Source organism: Pan paniscus, chromosome 2, assembly GCF_029289425.2.
Source record: "Pan paniscus chromosome 2, NHGRI_mPanPan1-v2.0_pri, whole genome shotgun sequence".
Classification (NCBI taxonomy): Eukaryota; Metazoa; Chordata; class Mammalia; order Primates; family Hominidae; genus Pan; species Pan paniscus.
Genome location: NC_085926.1, coordinates 130792201 through 130813494, shown reverse-complemented (window position 1 = coordinate 130813494; position 21294 = coordinate 130792201). Strand labels below are relative to the sequence as shown.

At 38.6% G+C, this 21294-nt stretch overlaps 1 long non-coding RNA gene across 2 annotated transcripts in view; it reads right to left on the bottom strand.

The window, feature by feature from the left end:
• Positions 1-21294, bottom strand: part of LOC134730045 (uncharacterized) — a 150125-nt gene that overhangs the window by 9063 nt on the left and 119768 nt on the right. For both annotated transcript variants that reach the window (XR_010111652.1, XR_010111651.1), the window contains exon 6: positions 4867-4939. This is a non-coding gene — a long non-coding RNA (uncharacterized LOC134730045). The remainder of the gene's footprint in view (positions 1-4866; positions 4940-21294) is intronic.

The following is a 21294-nucleotide window of genomic DNA, read 5'->3' as shown; positions in this document are numbered from 1 at the left end:
GTGAGGAAATACAGAATGACAGGACTGATAAAGGAGGAATGTTTCCATTGTAAGGGTCAGAAAACTCAACTCACAGTGCAGTAAGTTAAATGGAATATATTGGCACAAGTCACTGGATAGTTTGGGGAGAGATCTAACTGGCTTCAGATTACATTTGATCCAAAGCCTAAATGATACCAGAATTTGGTTTCTCTCTCCTTCCTCTTCTCTGCTCTTCCTTTCCTGTGTTGTTGCCTTTCAGGGAATCCTCTTCTCCATAGTCCCAAGATAGCTACCAGTAACTTCTGGGACTAACGGTTTCTAGGTCTAAATCTAGATGTGAAGAACCAGTGATAGTGCTCTAAATTTTCAGCAGAATCTTGTTCTCTCTCATTGGCTCTGAGTGAGTCTTATGTTCACTATTAAATCAATCAATTTGTTCAAGAAAATGCATTGAGTGGATTGTTTTCAGCCTGAAATACTTCCTCCATTCTGAGTCATAAGTGGGACCAACTCTTCTGGAAGTACCCTGGATGAAAGGTAAAAAGAGATTTTGTCGAGGGAAAGTTGAAGGGCCATTGCAAGGAGGAAGAAAATTCTGGGTGACAAAAACAGATGTCCAGAGTTCTGGTTCCAGGTAAGATGGTGTAAACACATGCCAGCCCTTCTCTCCCACTAGATACAATAAAACCTAGATAAACTGCATGGCACAGGTATTCAAGGTCTCTGAAAAGTGAATATCTGTAGCTGTATTAAGAAAGAATACCAGAATTCAAAATAATACCAAATTGGCTGGTGGTGAGTTTATCATTTCTCCCCGCTGGTATCATCTGGCCTGAACTCATTGAAGCCTGAAACACAAAAGTGAGCCCTGTGATGCAGACAGAGAGAGATCCATGAGAATCTCTCTAATTTAGGGACAAAGAGCAGAAAAGAGATATCCCAAAGCACAGAGAGAACAGGGTAAAGCCCCCAGTTATTTTCTTTCCTTCTATTCTCTCTCATCCTAGTCCCCAGGCAACCTAGTGACAAGTACATGGCAAAGAAGAACCAAATGGAAATCATATAACTAAAATAAGTAATAACCAATATAAAAACCCCATGGGATAGACTCAATAGCAGAATGGACTAATTCCTCAAAACCCACAAACTACCAAAACTCACCCACAACACAACAGATAACCTGCAGAGCCCCATAACTATAATACTAAAGAAATTGAATTTATATTATAAAACATTCCTAAAAAAGAACAAATTCATACATATTTTTAAAGTTCATAGAACTGTACTCCAAAAGAAAATAAGTCAGTTTTACTGTATGATAATTTAAAGATATTTTTGAACATTTGGAAAAATAAATCTCGGGGTCCAAATGGTTTTACTGGTAAATTCTAGCAAACATCTTACAAAAACATATCAGCAATTCAACATAATCTCATTCAGAAAATAGACAAGGAGGCAATCTTTTACAATTCACTTTACAAGGCCAGAATTACCTTGATACCAAAACCAAAGACACCAAGAGAGAGTGAACTGCAGACCAACATCCCCTGTGAATATAGACACAAAAATCCTCAACAAAATATTAGCAAATTGATCCAATAACATATAATAAGATTACTACACAAAGACCAAAAGGGATTTATCTCAAGAAGCCAGGGGTGGATTCAATATCTGAAAATCAATCAATCAATCAATGTAATCTACCACAGTAAATGTATAAAATAAGAAAAGCTACCTGATCATATCAACAGATGCAGAAAAACATTTGAAAAAATATAACATCCATTCATGACAAAAATGCCAGCAAACTAAGAATACAATGGTGCTTCCTCGGCCTGACAAAAGGCACTTATAAATCCTACAACTAACATTACACCTAAAGGTGGAAGATGTAATACTTTTCTTCTAATATTGGGATCAAGGCAAGAATGTTCACTTTCACCACTTCTATTCAACATTGTACTGAAAATCTTAGCCAGTGCAATAAGGCAAGGAAAATAAATAAAAGGTACACAGATTATTTAAAAAGAAGTAAAACTCTATTCACAGAAAACATTATCTATGTAGAAAATCTCACAAAATCTCCTAATGCTACCTGCACGTTGTGCACATGTACCCTAGAACTTAAAGTATAATAATAAAAAAAAAAAGAAAATCTCACAAAATCTACAAAAAGCCCCTAGAACTAATGAACGAGTTTAGCAAGGTTGCAGTGTATAAAGCCAACACACACAATACAAGTGTATTTCTATATGTTAACAATGTAATGTACAACCAGAAACTAAAAGGTTAAAAAATACCATTTATAATAACTTAAAAAAATAGAACTATAACAAGACATGTACAGTATTTATATGCTGAAAACTAAAAAATGTTAATATAAGAACTTAAAGAAGATCTAAATAAATGGAGAGAGATAATATAGTAAAGATGTCAATTCTCCCTAAAAATTATCATTAGATTTAATAATACTGATGAAAAGCAGGATGTTTTTGTAGATATGTACCAATAGATTTTAAATTTTATATGATAAAGAAAATGAAAAGGAAGTAGAATAGCTAAAAATATATTGATAAAGAAGAATAAAGTTGGAGGACTCATACTACCCAATTTCAACTTACTAGAAAGCTATAGTAATCAACACAGTATGGTATTGACAAAGGGACAGAAATATAGATCAATGGAACACATCTATGAGAAAGTCCAGAAACCAGACCCTTATAAAAATTGCCATTTGATTACTGACAAAAGTGCTAAAGAAATTCATATATCTGACAAAAGACTTGTATTCAGAATACATAAAGAACACTCAAAAACTCAGCAATAGGAAAACAAACAACCCAATTATTAAAATGGGCAAAGGACTTATACTTCTCTAAAGAGGATATAAAGTTGGCAGACAGGAACATGAAAAGATGTTCAACATCATTAGCCATGAGGGAAATGCAAATTAAAACTACTACACAACTACTTAATTGACTAAAATAAATAATCCTGATACTACTTGATGAGGATTGGAAAGCAACCAGAACTCTCATATCTTACTGGAATGTAAAATAATAGCAGCACCCTGGAAACACTCTTAGCAATTTCTTACAAAATTAAACATACGTTTACCATATGAGCTAGCAATCCCACTCCTCCATGTTTTCCCTAAAGAAATGAAATTTTGGCCAGGTGCAGTGGCTCACGCCTGTAATCCTAGCACTTTGGGAGGCCGAGGTGGGCAGATCACGGGGTCAGGAGATCTAGACCATCCTAGCTAACACGGTGAAACCCCGTCTCTATTAAACATACAAAAAAAATCAGCCAGGCGTGGTGGTGGGCACCTGTAGTCCCAGCTACTTGGGAGGCTGAGGCAGGAGAATGGCGTGAACCCGGGAGGTGGAGCTTGCAGTGAGCCAAGATCACACCACTGCACTCCAGCCTAGGCGACAGAGTAAGACTCCATCTCAAAAAAAAAAAGAAATGAAATTTTATGTTCACACAAAAACCTATACATAATTGTTTTTAGAAGCTCTATATATAATTGCCCCAAACTGAAAATAACCTAATGACCTTCAATAGTATACTAGTTCCTATTTCTGCTGTAACAAATTACCACAAATTTAGTAGCTTGAAATAACATACACTTATTATCTTATAGTGTAGCGGGTCAGAAGGCAGAAATGGGTCTCACTGGACTAAAATCAAGGTTTTGTCAGGATTGCATTTCTCTCTGGAGACTCTAGGGAGGAACCAATTTTCTTGCTTTTTCTAGTATGTAGAGGCTGCCTTCATTCTTTGGCTCATGGCCCCCTTCCACTTTCAAAGTCAGCAGTGGCCAGTTAAGTGTTTCTGACAATGCCGTTTCTTTGGTTATGACCCTTCTGCCTTACTCTTCTCCATTTAAGAACTCTTATGATTACATTGGCCCACCTGGCTAATACATAATAATTCTGCATGTTAAGGTCAGATGATTAGCAATCTTATTTTCATCTATAACCTTAATTCCCTCTTGCCATATAACATAATATATTCACAGGTTCTGGGGAAAAAGATGTACACATCTTTAGGGGGCTATTAATCTGTCTACCACAAATAGGCAAATGAATAAACAAACTGCTGTACCTCCATACAATGAAATCCTATACAAATCCTATACAATTCTATACACCTATACAATAAAATCAGCAATGAAAAGGAATAAACTTTTGATACACAACTTGGATGGATCTCAAAGGCATTATGTCAAGTAAATGAAGCCAATCTCAAAAGATGATATATACCATATGAGCCTATTTATAGGACATTATCAAAAACATAAAATTATAGTGATGGAAAACAGATGATGGAATAGAGATGGGGGAGGGTGTAATTACAAGGTGATAGCACAAGGAATTCTTTAGGGTGATGGAACTGTTCTGCATCTTGATTATGGTGGGGGGTAACATGAAAGTATACATTTGTTAAAATTCATAGACTTGTAACCCCATGTGAGAAGAAAGTCAATTTTATCAATGATAATTTTAAAAATAAAATTTCCAAGTCATACAACTGTACACTTAACATACACACACACATACACATATGCACACACAACACACACACACACACACACAGGCTCACTATGGTGCTTAACAGTATTAAGGAACAGGAAAACTGACCAAAGAGGTTACACCAGACTCTAGCACCAGACTCCAGCACTTTGATAGCGAATTGAAAAAAGCTTTCCTAGTTCTCATCAAAGCTTCCCTGTAACAATCTATCTGAGCCTACATTTTCTCACCTTAAAATAAGGATTATATTAACCTTATTGGGTTATTAAGATTAGATGACAATGTGTATGTAAATATTCTGACACATAAAAGGATGCTCAATTGTGTTAATTTTGTTTTTACCAACCTGTTGGTGTGTCTGGACTCTCCTGTCTTCTTTTTCTCACAGACAGAACTTCAGGGACTGGAATAACCTAATCCTATGAGTGGAGAGACAAATCTTTTAAGGAGAGATAGGTAGGATCACACAAGCTACTAAAGACTCTCCTGAGATGTGATAGCTCCCAACAAAAACATTATGTAAGGTCTATCTATGATATATATTTTATTCCTATTTTCCAACATAAATGCAATCAAGCATTTTCATCATCAACATCTTTACAGATATCTTCCTTGCCTTCCTCTAATCATATCCCCAGCATCTTATCCCTATACTTCCTCCATGGACCTCATAAATGGCTAGTGAGGTAGACTATAATGGAATGGTCATCCATACATTTATTCCTTTGTTCAAACATCATTTACCAAGTATGTCCAATTGCTAGGATTTGAGCTCAACCCCGGAAATACAAATGCAGATCAGCCTTCATCCCAGTCCTTGAAGTGTTCACAGTCTAATTGTTGAGTGTCGCAAGACATGAGATTGGTGGTGGAGGCAGGGGGTGGTAGAGTCTATCACTTTAGATGTTAAAATAGATGAGTTTTCAGTTTAAACTTTGAGAGCTACAGAAAGCTACTCCAACCAGAAATCCAAAAGAATTGAGTGGGAAACAGCATCCAACAAGGGAGACTACCAAAGAGTGAAGTAAAAATACATCTGAGAACAGGTGGGAACTAAAAATATTAAATAAAAATGAGCATCTTTCTTTCTAGACTCAATGCAATTTGCACTTGTCTTGCTCACAGAGTGTGAGGAATGTTGTCTACTTGGCAAATGAAAATTTGTAAAAGGACTTGGGTTTCTCATGGAGAAAAAAATGGTGTTATACATAAGCCTAATGAGAATAATTATCAAGTGGCTACAACTGATGAGTTATATTATTAATCATACTGAGGTCTAATATTAGCATAGAATTAGAAATGACTTCAGAAAATTTCAAGTCTGACACACTTTGCCTATTTGCTCCACAGTGAGAATGATCATGCATAATGAGACATATATTTGAAGGTCTTTCTGTAATCCTGTCTTTCCCCACTTACTGAGAGTAGATGACTCTGTTAAATTGGCCTTCAAACAATAGACCTTTATAAACATGAGTAATCATGGAAAAGGTGAAGAATATCTATTTTTCTCTACCTGGCATCTAAGATGTTGAATTTGGGATTTCTAAGATCTGATCTTCGCCTATTTTGAAATAGTAAGATGAAATAAAGACCTCCTTGGAAGGTATAATACATTATTATTTACTATATTGCATTATTATTTACTATATGTTGCATAGTGTGCAATATATCTCAAAGAAAACAAACTTATTTCTCCTATCTAATCAGTATTTGAAGTGATGTATGTTAATTAGCTTGATGTAATTATTCCATATTGTATTCATAAGTCATAACTTCACTTTGTGCCCCATAAACACGTACAACAATAATTTATGAATTTACAGTTAGAAAAAGAACACTTTTTAAAAGATTTCCTTGGATGACATTTGACAGTTGTTTTGTACTCATAAGATGTTATCGTTTTTTTTGCCCTATATCTTTACTCACCATCATTATCATACTGATTAGAGAGAAAAATGTGTTTTTTTTGGTCAGTGGAAGGTGATTTATTAGCAAATTTAGAAGCATGTAGCAGCAAGACAGGTAGATCTTTGCACCGTTACCCCCCAGACCCAGGGCTTACATGCCATATAAGAAGAGCATATGTGCTTCAGAAGTAATGTGTAGGATCACTGAAATTAACCCCTCAGGGAAAGGCAAGAACGCTATGTGCCTCATAGCCCATAATTTGCCAAAAGACAGGACTTAGGTAAGTACATATTTATGATAACATCAAGGTTGTCTTGGCTTACACAAGCAACAGTAAATAAAGTCAAAATCTTAGAGACATTCCTGGGCCTGGGGTTAGTCAGAAGTCAACATGGCAGATTAGCATCCAACATGAAGTGGCATTATCCTGTGTAGTGTCCAGTGTTGTACATTTGTTTAGAAGGGAGTAAATGAGATTGAGCACTGGGAGCAATAGTAGAAGGACACCCAATAGCCCAAAGTTGGAAGGAGCACAAGTGTTCATTGATGGAAGAATGGATAAACAGAATGTGGTCTAAACATACCATGAAATATTCTCCAAACTTAAAAGGGGAGGAAGTTCTGACACATGCTACAACATGGATGAACCTTGAGGACATTATGCAAGTGAAGTAAGCCAGGCAGAGAAGGATAAGTAGAATCATAATTCTACTTATATGAGGTACCTAGAGTAGTCAAACTGATAGAGAGAGAAAGTAGAATGGTGGCTGTTAGGAACTGTGGGGATGGGAAGATGGGAAGTTGTTTAATGCGTACAGAGTTTCAGATCTGCAAGATGAAAAGAGTTCTAGTGATGGATGGTGGTGATGGTTTGCACAACAATGTGAATGTATTTTACACTACTAACTGCATATTTAAACATGGTTAAGATAGCAAATTTTTATTTTGTGTATTTTACTAGAATTTAACAAGAAAAAAAGGTTTTTTTTCAAAAGAGTAGTAGGACAAAACAAGGTGAGAATGGTCTCATGAACTTCCCATCTTCCCATCCCCACAGCTCCTGGCAGCCACCATTCTACTTTCTCTATCAGTTTGACTACTCTAGGTACCTCATATGAGTAGAATCATACAGCATTTATCCTTCTCTGCCTGGCTTACTTCACTTGCATAATATCCTCAAGGTTCATCCATGTTGCAGCATCTGTCAGAACTTCCTCCCCTTTTAAGGCTGGATAATACTTCATGGTATGTTTAGACCACATTCTGTTTATCCATTCTTCCATCAATGAACACTTGTGCTCCTTCCAACTTTGGGCTATTGGGTGTCCTTCTACTATTGCTCCCAGTGCTCAATCTCATTTACTCCTTCCTAATCAAATGTACAATGCTGGACACTATGCAGGATAATGCCACTTCATCTTGGATGCTAATCTGAGAATGGTCTCATGAAAGTCTCATGAAATAATGGTCTCTTGGGAAATCTGTGTCCCAAGAACACAGATTCTGCTCATGGGCAGAGACCCAGCTGAGATCTCTCTAGGAGTGGATAAGACTAAGGATCTCCATCATTCAACTGACTCCCCTGGCACAGCCACAGTCTCACCACCAGCCCGCCAAAGAATTGGGTTTTGTGGGGTGGAACTTGGAAAGCTACCAACATTTTGAAACTTGTTATGTTTTAAAAAATCAGTAGAAATGTTTTTTTCTGTCCAGCCAAAGGAAGAGAGTGTCTCTAAAATGAAGGATTAATGGAATGCTGCTAAGAAAAAGATGAAATGAGGAATGAAAACATCAGTGGGACTAATGAACAGTGGCATTACTGCTGAAATAATACAATGTCTTTAAGATGTAGAGGTGGGGTTGAAATCACACTGAAGTAGGTGACACTCTCTTCTTCCTTATCCAGGAATGAGTTGGTTGTTGGAGATTATCAGTCTGATCCACTCCAAGAGAGATCCCAGCTGGGTCCACTCTGTGCTCCCCTGGGATCACTCACCATGGCTAGAAGTTAAAATCAGATTACATATTTGCCAGATAAGCACGACAAACTCATCCTCTTCCTACTTCTCATTTTTTCTCTCCTCCTCGTCGTCATTCTCTGCTGCTGCTGTTTGTTTTCTTTTTCCCCCATTGTATTTATTTTCATGTCCTCTCTCTTGTGGTTCCCATTCTTGGCCTTGGAATTAAAGAATGACTTGGAGAAGAACTGAGTGGGGAGGACGGAGGTGTAGAAGCATGGGCCATTCTGACTCTCTATACATTCTGGCACAGATTTAGTTTCTATCCTTGGCGAACTATTTAATATTCCAAATGGCAACAGATGAGACCCAGCTGAGATCTCTCTTGGAGTGGATCAGACTCAGGATCTCCATCATTCAACTGACTCCCCTGGCACAGCCACAGTCTCACCACTAGCCTGCCAGCCCCGAGAATTGGGTTTTGTGGGATGGAACTTGGAAAGCTACCAACATTTTGAAACTTGTTAACTTTAAAAAAAATCAGTATAATTTTTTTTTCTGTCCAGTTCTTAATGATTTGTGGATTGGGTCTTCATATACTGAAGTAAAACCCAGTAGGGTTCAGAGATTATGAACAAACCTGATGCCAGCATTTTGGTTCACCTTACACAATGCTCATCCTGCCAACTGCCCTGGTCCATCCCCCTTGTGCCTCCTGGTGGGCCTCTTATCTCACTCTCAGTCTAGCTGAATCCAACTTTCTGCCACAAAGGTTTCTGAGCAAGTTCTCAAATTCTCTCCTCCTGCAGACCCTGACAACATGCACACATCCATAGCACATTATTTAGCATTTAACTGTGCAAAGATACATCTATTAACATGTCAAATGTGGTCCAACAAGGCACAAAGGGACGAGTAAGTAACAGAGAAGGAATGGGGATGTATTCTAGAAAGTCATAATGGTGGAAATGAGGGATATTACACAGCAAAAATTTAATTATATACTTAACATATATAATATAACCCTTTACAGTCATATTTTTTAAAAGGTTAATTTATATTGACTAAGACAAAGCAGTGCTGTGTGTTGCTATGGTAGCACACGGATTCTGCTCATGGGCACCAGGGCCTCACTTTTATTTCTGGAATAAGAATCAATCTCATCCTCAGCTGAGACATCTAATTCCCAATGTCTAGGCCTTGAAATCGATGAAATGCACAAATGCATCAAATTAATTAAGAAATATTTTAAGATATTACTTAAGAATATCTACTAATTACCACTGCTAAGCTAACAGTAATCCATTTCAAACAGCTATTGAGTGCCTCCAATGGCAAAACTCTGTGGTAGACAGAGGATTAAGGTGGCAGATAAGAGGCAAGACTAGCTTGCACCTCCCCACTTGGACAGAGCAGCATGTGGAGACTCACATTCTGAACTTTTGTCCCAAAAACTACCACAGGAACATACCAGGAAAGCCGAGAGAATCCACAGACCCTTTGAAGAACTGGATCACTTCTATGGGTTCCCTGAGATGCCGAAAACCTCTTAGTCGGCTTGCTTTCTCAATGGGGAGGCTTGTGGTCTGGGGCAAGTTCTCAGCCCTGGTCACTGGCTGCCTGCAAATAGACTTGGTGCTGTTGTGGGGGCTCGGTGAGAGTAAGACCAAACTTTAGGACTGTAGGCTGTGTGGGAGCAAGGTGAGGCCTGTGACTGCTGGCTTTCCCCTACTTCCCTGGCAACCTGTATGACTCAGCAGAGGCAGCCATAATCCCCCTGGGAATATAACTCCACTGGACTGGGAACCACAGCCCCATTGCCCACAGCAGCTGCAGCAAGACCCACCCAAGGAGAAGCTGAGCTCAGACACACCTATTCCTGCCCCTACCTGGAGGTCTTTCTCTACCTACCCTGGTAGCCGAAGACAAAGGTCGCAATCTCTTGAGAGCTCTATGGCCCTGCCCACTGCCTGATAAACCTGAACCCTTGATCAGGTATCCCCAGGGCAAGTTCACATCCTCCCTATAGCACCGCAGCTGATGTGCTCTTGAAAGCGCCACCTCCTGGCTGGAGGCCAACAAACACAAAACCAGTGCACTAAACAAAAACACAACCAAGGACTCTCACAGAGTCCACTTCCCTCCCCCACTACCTCCACCAGAGCAGGTCCTGGTATCCACGGCTGCAAGACCTGAAGATGGATCACATAACAGGACTCTTTGCAGACACTTCTCAGTACTAGCCTGGAGCCCCATAGTTCCGCTGGGTGGCTAGACCCAAAAGAACAAAAACAATCACTACAGTTCAGCTCTCAGGAAGCTCCATTCCTAGTGGAAGGGGGAGAACACCACATCAAGGGAGCAGCCATGAGACACAAGAATCTGAACAGCAGCCCTTGTATCCCAGATCTTCCCTCTGACATAGGTGACCCAAATGAGAAGGAGCCAGAAAAACAATTCTGTTAATATGAGAAAACAAGGTTCTTCAACACCCGCAAAAGATCATACCAGCTCACCAGCAATGGATCCAAACCAAGACAAAATCTCTGAATTGCAACAAAAATAATTCAGAAGATCAATTATTAAGCTAATCAAGGAGGCACCAGAGAAAGGTGAAGTCCAACTTAAAGAAATCAAAAACATGATACAGAATATGAAAGAAAAATTCTTCAGTGAAATAGCATAAATAAAAAACAATCACAACTTCTGGAAATCAAGGACACACTTAGGGAAATACAAAATACAGTGAAAAGTCTCAGCAATAGAATCGAACAAGCAGAAGAAAGAACTTCAGAAACAGAATACAAGGCTTTCGAATTAACCCAATCCATCAAAGACAAAGAAAGAAGAATTTTTAAAAATGAACAAAGTCTGCAAGAAGTTAGGGACTATGTTAAATGTCCAAACCTAAGAATAATTAGTGTTCCCAAGGAAGAAGAGAAATCCAAAAGTTTGGAAACATAGTTGAGAGAATAATTGAGGAAACCTTCCCAGGCCTTGCTAGAGATCTACACATTCAAATACAAGAAGTTCAAAGAACAGCTGGGAAATTCATTGCAAAAAGATCATCACGTAGGCACATAGTCATCAGGTTACCTAAAGTAAAGACGAAGGAAAGAATCTTAAGAGCTGTGAGGCAAAAGCATCAGGTTACCTATAAAGGAAAGCCTATCAGATTTATAGAAGTTTTCTCAGCAGAAACTCCACAAGCTAGAAGGGATTGGGGGTCCTATTTTTAGCCTCCTTAAACAAAACAATTATCAGCCAAGAATTTTGTATTCAGTGCAACTAAGCTTAATAAATGAAGGAAAGATACAATCTTTCCAGACAAACAAATGCTGAGAGAATTCGCCACTACCAAGCCAGAACTACAAGAACTGCTAAAAGGATCTCTAAATCTTGAAACAAATCCTCAAAATATACCGAAATAGAGCTTTCTTAAAGCATAAACCTCACAGGCCTATATAACAATAACACAATGAAAAAAAACCCAAGGTATTCAGGCAACAAATAGCACGATGAATAGAATTGTACCTCACATCTCAATACTAACATAATGGGCTAAATGCCCCACTTAAAAGATACAGAATGGCAGAATGCATAAGAATTCACCAACCAAGTTTCTGCTGTCTTTAGGAGACTTACCTAACACAGAAGGATTCACATCAACTTAAGGTAAGGGGATGGAAAAAGATATCCCATGCAAATGAACACCAAAAATGAGCAGGAGTAACTATTCTTATATCAGACAAAACAAACTTTAAACAACAGCACATAAAAAAGACAAAGAGGGACATTATATAATGATAAAAGGACTAGTCCAACAGGAAAGCATCACAATTCTACATGTATATGCACCTAACACTGGAGCTCTCAAATTTATAAAACAATTATATAGACCTAAGAAAGAAGACAGACACCACCACAATAATAGTGGTGGGTTTCAATACTCCACTGACAGCACTAGACAAGTCATCAAGACAGAAAGTCAGTGAAGAAACAATGGACTTAAACTATATTCTACAACAAATAGACTTACAGATATTTACAGAACATTCTACCCAACAACTGCAGAATATACATTCTATCCATCAGCACATGGAACATTCTCCAAGACAGACCATATGATAGGCCACAAAACAAGACTCAGTAAATTTAAGAAAATTGAAACTATATCAAGTACTCTTTCAGAACACAGTGGAATAAGACTGGAAATCAACTACAAAAGGAACCCTCAAAACCATGCAAATACATGGAAATTAAATAACCTCTTCCTGAATCATTGGGTCAACAGTGAAATCAAAATGGAAATTAAAAAAATCTTTGAACTGAACAATAATAGTGACGCAACCTATCAAAACCTCTGGGATACAGCAAAAGTGGTGCTAAGAGGAAAGTTCATAGCATTAAATGCCTGCATCAAACAGTCTGAAAGAGTACAAATAGACGATCTAAGGTCACACTTCTCAGAACTGGAGAAACAAGAACAAACCAAACCCAAACCCAGCAGAAAAAAAGAAGTAATGAAGATCAGAGCAGAACTAAATGAAATTGAAACAAAAAAATTACAAAAGATTTAAATGAAACAAAAAGCTGGTTCTTTGAAAAGATAAATAAAATTGATAGACCATTAGTGAGATTAACCAAGAAAAGAAGAGAGAATATCCAAATAAGCTCAATTAGAAATGAAATGGGAGATATTACAACTGATACCACAGAAATACAAAAGATTATTCAAGGCTACTATGAACACCTTTACACGCATAAACTAGAAAACCTAGAGGAGATGGATAAATTCCTGGAAATATACAATTCTCCTAGATTAAACCAGGAAGATATAGAATCTCTGAGCAGATAAATAACAAGCAACAAGTTTGAAATGGTAATTTAAAAAAATTGACAACAAAAAATATCCAGGATCAGACAGATTCATAGCTTTCTATCAGACATTCAAAGAATTGGTACCAATTCTATTGACACTATTCTGAAAGATAGAGAAACAGGGACTCCTCCCTAAATCATTCTATGAAGCCAGTATCACCCTAATTCCAGAACCAGGAAAGGACATAACAAAAAAAGAAAACTACAGACAAATATCCCTGATGAACATAGGTGCAAAAATCCTCAACGAAATACTAGCAAACCGAATCTAGCAGCATATCAAAAAGATAATCCACCATGATCAAGTGGGTTTCGTACCAGGGATGCAGGGATGGTTTAATATGCATAAGTCAATAAATGTGATACACTACATGAACACAATTAAAAACAAAAATCACATAATCTCAATAGACACAGAAAAAGCATTTGACAAAATCCAGCATCGCTTTATGATTAAAACCCTCAGCAAAATCAGCATAGAAGGGACATATCTTAAAGTAAAAAAAGCCATCTACAACAAACCCACAGCCAGCATTACACTTAACAGGAAAAAGTTGAAAACATTCACTGGGAGAACTGGAACAAGACAAAGATGCCACTTCTATTCAACGTAGTACTGGAAGTCCTAGCCAGAGCAATCAGACAAAAGAAAGAAATAAAGGGCATCCAAGTCAGTAAAGAGGGAGACAAACTGTCACTGTTTACTGATGATATGATTGTATACCTAGAAAACCCTGAAGACTCATCCAAAAAGCATCTAGAATTTGTAAATGAACTCAGCAAAGTTTCATGATACAAAATTAATGTACACAAATCAGTAGCTCTGCTATATACCAACAGCGACCAAGCGAGAATCAAATCAAGAACTCAATCCTTTTCATAATAGCTCCAAAAAAAATAGGTTGGAATATACCTAACCAAGGACGTGAAAGAACTCTGCAAGGAAAACTACAAAACATTGCTGAAAGAAATCATAGATAACACAAACGAAGAGAAACACAGCCCATGCTCATGGATGGGTAGAATCAATATTGTGAAAATGACCATAGTGCCGAATGTAATCTACAAATTCAATGCAATTCCCATCAAAATACCACCATAATTCTTCACAAAACTAGAAAACACAATCCTAAAATACATATGAAGCCAAAAAAGTGCCCACATAGCCAAGGTAAGACTAAGCAAAAAGAACAAATCTGGAAGCATCACATTATTTGACTTCAAACTATACTATAAGGTCACAGTCACCAAAACAGCATGGTACTGATATAAAAAATAGGCACATAGACCAATGGAACAAAATAGAGGACACAGAAATAAAGCCAAATACTTACAGCCAACTGATCTGTGACAAAGCAAACAAAACATAAAGTGGGGGAAGGACACTCTATTCAACAAATGAGGCTGGGGTAATTGGCTAGACACATGTAGAAGAATGAAACTGGATCTTCATCTCTCACCTTATATAAAAATCAACTCAAGATTGATCAAAGACTTAAATCTAAGACCCGAAACCATAAAGATTCTAGAAGATAACATTGGAAAAACGCTTCTAGACATTGGCTTAGACAAAGGCTTTATGACCAAGAACCCAAAAGCAAATGCAACAAAAACAATAGATGGGACTTGATTAAACTAAAAAGCTTCTGCACAGCAAAATAAATAATTAGCAGAGTTAACAGACAACTCACAGAGTGTGAGAAAATCTTGACAAACTACACGTCTAACAAAGGACTAATATCCGGAATCTACAAATAACTCAAATCAGCAAGAAACAAACAAATCCCATCAAAAAGTGAACGAAGGACATGAATAGACAATTCTCAAAAGAAAATAGACAAATGACCAACAAGCATATGGAAAAATGCTCAACATCACTAATGATCAGAGAAATGCAGATCACAACCACAATGTGATACCACTTTACTCCTGCAAGAATGGCCATAAGTCAAAAAATCAAACAATAATAGATGTTGGTGGGGATGCAGTGAAATGGGAACACTTACACTGTTGGTGGGAATGTAAACTGGCACAACTACTATGGAAAACTGTGTGGAGATTCCTTTAAAAACTAAAAGTAGATCTACCATTTGATCCAGCAATCCCACTACTAGGTATCTACCCAGAGGAAAAGAAATCTTTATATGAAAAATATACTTGCACACACATGTTTATAGCAGCACAATTTATAATTTCAAAAATATGGAATCAGCCCAAATGCCCATCAATTTATGAGTGGATAAAGAAAATGTGGTATTAATATACCATGAAATACTACTCAGCCATAAAAAGGAATGAAATAATGGCATTCACAGCAACCTGGGTGGAATTGGAGACTATTATTCTAAGTTAAGTAACTCAGGAATGGAAAACCAAACATCGTATATTCCTGCTCTTATGTGGGAGCTAAGCTATAAGGACACAAAGGAATAAGAATGATACATCGGGTTTTGGGGACTTGGCGGAAAGAGTGGGGGTGGTGAGGGATAAAAGACTATACACTGGGTACAGTGTACACTGCTTGGGTGATGAGTGCACCAAAAGCTCAGAAATCACCAGTAAAGAACTTATTCATGTAACCAAACACCACTTGTTCCACAAAAACCTATTGAAATACAAAAAGTTAAAAAAATTAAGAAAAAAAAACCCTCGGTGGTAGAATTTTAAAAATGCTTCATTCACAGTTCTTGCTCTTAGGCATTTTGCAACCCTAGGAAGGAGAATGAGAGAGCCACAAAAGGACCAGTAAGTGCTATCACCTGTTAAAGAGGAGCGCTGTAAGGTATCAGAGGAGGGCCTGGTCACTTCCGGCTGAAAAAATAAAAAATGATTTCCTGAAGGAGGTGGATATATCAGTGTAGAAGAGAGCAAAACAAAGAGAGAAGCACATTTGGGTAGATTCAAGAACAAGATTGGCTCCACCTCACAGAAGTCAGGGAAGGAATGGGTTTAAATCAGAAGGAACGTGGATATGCAGGACAAGAATGGAGAGTACTAGGCCACTGGATTTAGACTTTAGCGACAAGTCTAATGGAAGGTAGAGTTTCAAGAAAGCGGTGGAAACGAAAACCAACCCATCCTAGAATCATGGAGACATGTTTTACAATGGGGCAGAGTCAATTCTACTTGTAGGTAGCAGGACAGGATTTGGAGTAAGAGAGAGAGATGTGATGGTAATTAAATCAGTGGAAGCAAACCAAGCTGGAATCAGAATGTGCACAGGGAGGAGGAAAGCCCTAGGAAGTCTATCTCTCTCTCTCTCTCTCTCTCTCTCTCTCTGTCTCCTATCCCCCATCCCCGGCCTAGACTTGGCTTTCCTTTGTGGCTCTTGTCACAATTTATAATTATCCTGTCTTATTAAATATTTGTATGTTTATTATTAGCTTTCCTTGAATGCACCCTGAAGGCAGGATTATGGACGGTGCTTGGCAAATAGAGTTCTTAGTAAATCACTTGTAAATGAAATGAAAAATAAGGAAAAAAGGAAAAAGTTAAAATACAGAAAAATGAGGTGGAGAGAAGAAAGCTGAGAGATCGTGTTGGACTCTGACATTCTAAGAGGAGTGGTAAGTTCACTACTGAGAGTGAGAAGTCAGAGAGGGGTTGCTGGTAAAAAGAGTGGAAAGTGGCTGGTCGAGAGTGAAGAAGAGAGAAGGAAAGGGTGATTGATGAGCAGCAGCGCCAGGAGAACCTCGTCAAAGCTGGATGGAGTGACTTGGGAGTGGATCAAACTAGCAAGGCTTTGACACTTTCTTCAGAAATCTTGGCAGTCGTAACGAGGAAGAAACTGAAGCAAATGGGAATTGCTAAGGGCTGGAGTTGGCAAGGCATGTACAGCAGGACAAGGTGATACCAAACTTTATATGCAGCCAACACTCCCATTCCTGATTTATGAGGCTGTGAATGTCTGGTTCCTAACACAGCCAACTCATTTAAAAAGGATATTCTCAAGAGTTTTGTTAAATAGTGCCAAATGAAACCTTCTGTTTCAGCCTTACATCCAGTCTACTTTACATTCCCATCTTTTTTGAAGATATAGACCACAATTTGATGAAAGAGCTATCCTTATGGGTCAAAATCTGAGTGGTTCCTTCAAGCTCTTTGATTTCCTGGGGACAGGTGGAAGGCCTTGGAAGAAGGACAAGCAAAGAGGCAGCTGGTGGGAAGATCAAAGGTGGCATTTGTTAACTGATGCCAAAATAAAATCAGAAGCATATAATCAGCTCCCAGTTCCGCCAACTTGACTGCAGTGGTTCTCAAACCTTAGCATTCATCAGAATCACCAGGGGCGTGATTAAGTCAGTCTGGAGTGGGGCCTGAGAATTTGCATTACTAACACATTCCCAAGTGATGCTGATGTTGCTTGTCTGCAGACCACTCTGGAAACCACTGTTCTAACATAAAGGGGTGCCTCTTCATGTTTCCACATACCCCTTCTCTTCCTGCCTTTTTGTGACTGACAGAAACATTTATTAAGTGACTACTCTGTGCCAGGCACTATACTAGTTCTTAGAACAGAGCCTGACCCAGGGTAGGCACTCCGAGTAAATATTTGTTGACTAAAGGAATGAATTGTGGGTAAAATCCAGACACAATCCATGTCCTCATGGAGTTTATAGACTAGTGGGATTAATTAATATAGTAATGTTATACATAAATATACAATTACAAACTGTGACACATGCTATGAAAACAAATTGCAGAGTGCTATTAGAGTAATTGGAAAAACCTGGGGGTAGGAGGTTGCGTGGTGAAGTGGGAATCTGAAGTCACTACTGATTTAAAATGATTTCACCAGGACAAAAGTGCTTGTGGGAATTATGAAAACAGAGCTCCACAGTCCACTCCACTGGTCTTCCCTTTAAATTCAAAGGCACCTACCACAGTACTGAGCAAACGATAATTGCTAACTGATTGATGATGTTAACCTAAATAACGGAGAGGGGCTCTCTAAAAGAAAAGGCAAGTATTTGGGAATAAAACATTGCAATGGGAATATGCATGTCATATCAAACTATGTGCATACTCAGGGAGGTAAAACAAAGGTTTTTAAAGGAAAAACTGAGTAAGGTTACATCGTTGTTTTGAAATAATTATCCTTGACTGCAAAGTTCAATAACAATGGTGATTCCAGTCCAAGGTTAGACAGGCAGTTGCTGGGCAGATGTCCTTGTAGAGGTATGATGGCTAATACTGTCAACTTGATTGGATTAAAGGCTACAAACTATTGATCCTGGGTGTGTTGGTGAGGTTGTTGCCAAAGGAGATTAACATTCGAGTCAGTGAGCTGGGAAAGGTAGACCCACTCCTAATTTGGGTGGCACCATCTAATCAGCTGCCATTGTGGCTAGAATATAAGCAGGCAGGAAAATGCGAAAAGAGAGACTAGCCTAGCCTCCCAGCCTACATCTTTCTTCCATGCCGGATGCTTCCTGCCCTCGAACATCAGACTCCAAGTTCTGCAGCTTTGGAACTCAGACTGGCAATCCTTGCTCTTCAGCCTGCAGACAGCCTGTTGTGTATAATGGGACCTGGTGGTCTTGTGATTTAATGCTTAATAAATTCATATATATATATATATATATATATACACATATATATATATACACATATATATATATATATACACACACACACACACACACACACACACACATATGGCATTAGTTCTGTCCCTCTGGAGAACCTCAACTAATACAAGAGGTACTTTTTGTGAAAGTTTGCAATGGACTTTGTGCAAGGCTGTGGTTTTTGCAGTCTTTTGTGATAGCTTCTGTTATCAGGCATACAAGCATCAAAACCCTCTCCTCATAGCTTTCCTCAGCTCTATTTATCAGGGTATTCTTCCTCCCTTCCCTCTTTTTTTTTTTTGAAATAGGGTTTCATTCTATCTCTTAGGCTGGAGTGCAGTGACATGATCATAGCTCACTGCAGCCTCGACCTCCTGGGCTCAAGTGATCCTCCCCTCTCAGCCCCCTGAGTAGCTGAGACTACAGATGCTTGCCACCACTTCCAGGTAATTAATTTTTTGGAGAGATGGTGGTCTTGCTATATTGACCAGGCTGGTCTTGAACTCCTGGTCTCAAGTGATCCTCCCACCTTGGCCTCCCAAAGTGCTGGGACCACAGGTGTGAGCCACCATGCCCGGCCTGTCAGGATTTTCTTAACATTAGTGACTCCATTTTGATTCTGACAATGTTCACAATGATAAACTAGCTAGCAACTAGCTGAGTGACTCTGGGCCAGTTATTAAAGTTCTTTGGGCTTCAGGCCTTTTGTCTGTAAAATAAGGGGTAGGGGTTCTCTATTTGTTCCAGGACTGGGGTTCTTGACCTTAGCTGCAATTGGAATCATGTACTTGGGATCACCTGGAATGCTTTTACAAACACTGCTGCCTGTGTCCCACTCCCAGAGACTCTGATTTAACTGCTTTTGGGGGGCCACCTGGAAATCAGGATTTTTAAAAACTCCCCAGGTGACTCCAGTGTGTATCCACAGTTGAGAATCACTAGGCCAGAGACATTCTAGGTGATTCTATGATTGGTTTTAGTAGCTAAGCTCTATAATATTAGGAGTTAAATGCCCCCAAAGTCAAAAGTCTTCATTCTTAGCTTCTAAACCAAAAGGTATTCAAATTTTAGTTAAGATAGATTCTATTTTAAACAAGCCTCCCAGCATGAATCCATGTTTCACATAATTATACTTTCTCATTCTTGGGTGTACAGAAAAATTCATAGAATTTTATTCAACATTTACTAAAATATAACATGAACTTGATTTTGGTAAAACTTCCTTTCTTTCCAGAGTCTGTAGGTCTTGCTGATGGCATCTGTTATCATTTTGTTCGAGGGTTCTTAAGAGCCATTTCCAGAGATGTTAGGAAAAATGGTGAAGACGTGCTCTTTATTATGAAGAGCCTGCTCACTTGTTTTTTATATTTAGTGGAGACTAGAAACCCCTTTTAAAATGTTTTTTAATTTTGTCTCAAACATACGTATTCAGTGTTTCTTATCTTGACTTTGCTAGCTCAGCTAGAAGTATACGATTTAAGATGGGTTTATTTGTTGCCAGTTACCTTAATCCACAAGAGAAACATCTAGTTCATAATTATAACTGGCAACACTTTACCTTCATCACAGTGAACCTGTCATACCTCGGTATCCCTACGTTTCCTATTTTATGATATTGTCTCTGAGATCCTCTGGTGTCCACCCAGTGGTATGCCGGTAAATATTTAATAACCATCTCTAGGGAGCAGGGTTGGTAAGCCCTAATTTGTAGCATTTGCCATTTCTGTAACGTAAATACTCCCACCCTGGTCCATTTTAACCTACAACATGACATCACTAAACACAGTTTGGAAGAGATGTGCATTATTGGCTCTTCCTAAACTGTTACCAGCCAGCACTAGTGCACTACTGCTCCCTCCTGAGGCCCACCCCAGGCAGAATAATATAATCTGGCAGCTTATTACTGGGTACAAATTAGGATGAAAGGAAATCCTTTCATCTCTTCCAAATTCACCTTTGCACCCTCAGTCCCCATCAAACATACAAACCTGTCTCCTCAGATCCCTGCATTCATTTTCAACTGAAAAGACTGGATGGGAACTAAATGTAGATCCAGGAGATCCTGGATTCTTGGACTGGATTTACACTTCCGCTATCACCAACTGGGTGTTTAAGCAAATCACTTAACTTCTCAGAGGCTCAGTTCTATTTTAGTGAAAAAGGGATGATAATAATTTCTACCTACCACAATTGTTAAACATTGAAGAGATACTATATGTAAGCAATGCTTCTCAAACTTGAGTGTGTATCAGTATCGCCTGGAGAATTTGTCAAAACACAGGTTTCAGATACACCCCCTCCCCACCCCCACATGGCACACACCAAGTTTCTGACTCATTCGGTCTTGGATATTCTGAGCATCTGCATTTCTTACAAGCTCCCAGGTGATGCTGAAGCTGCTTCTGGGGGCTACACTTTGAGTATTGCTGTGGTAAAACATCTTATGAATTTTAA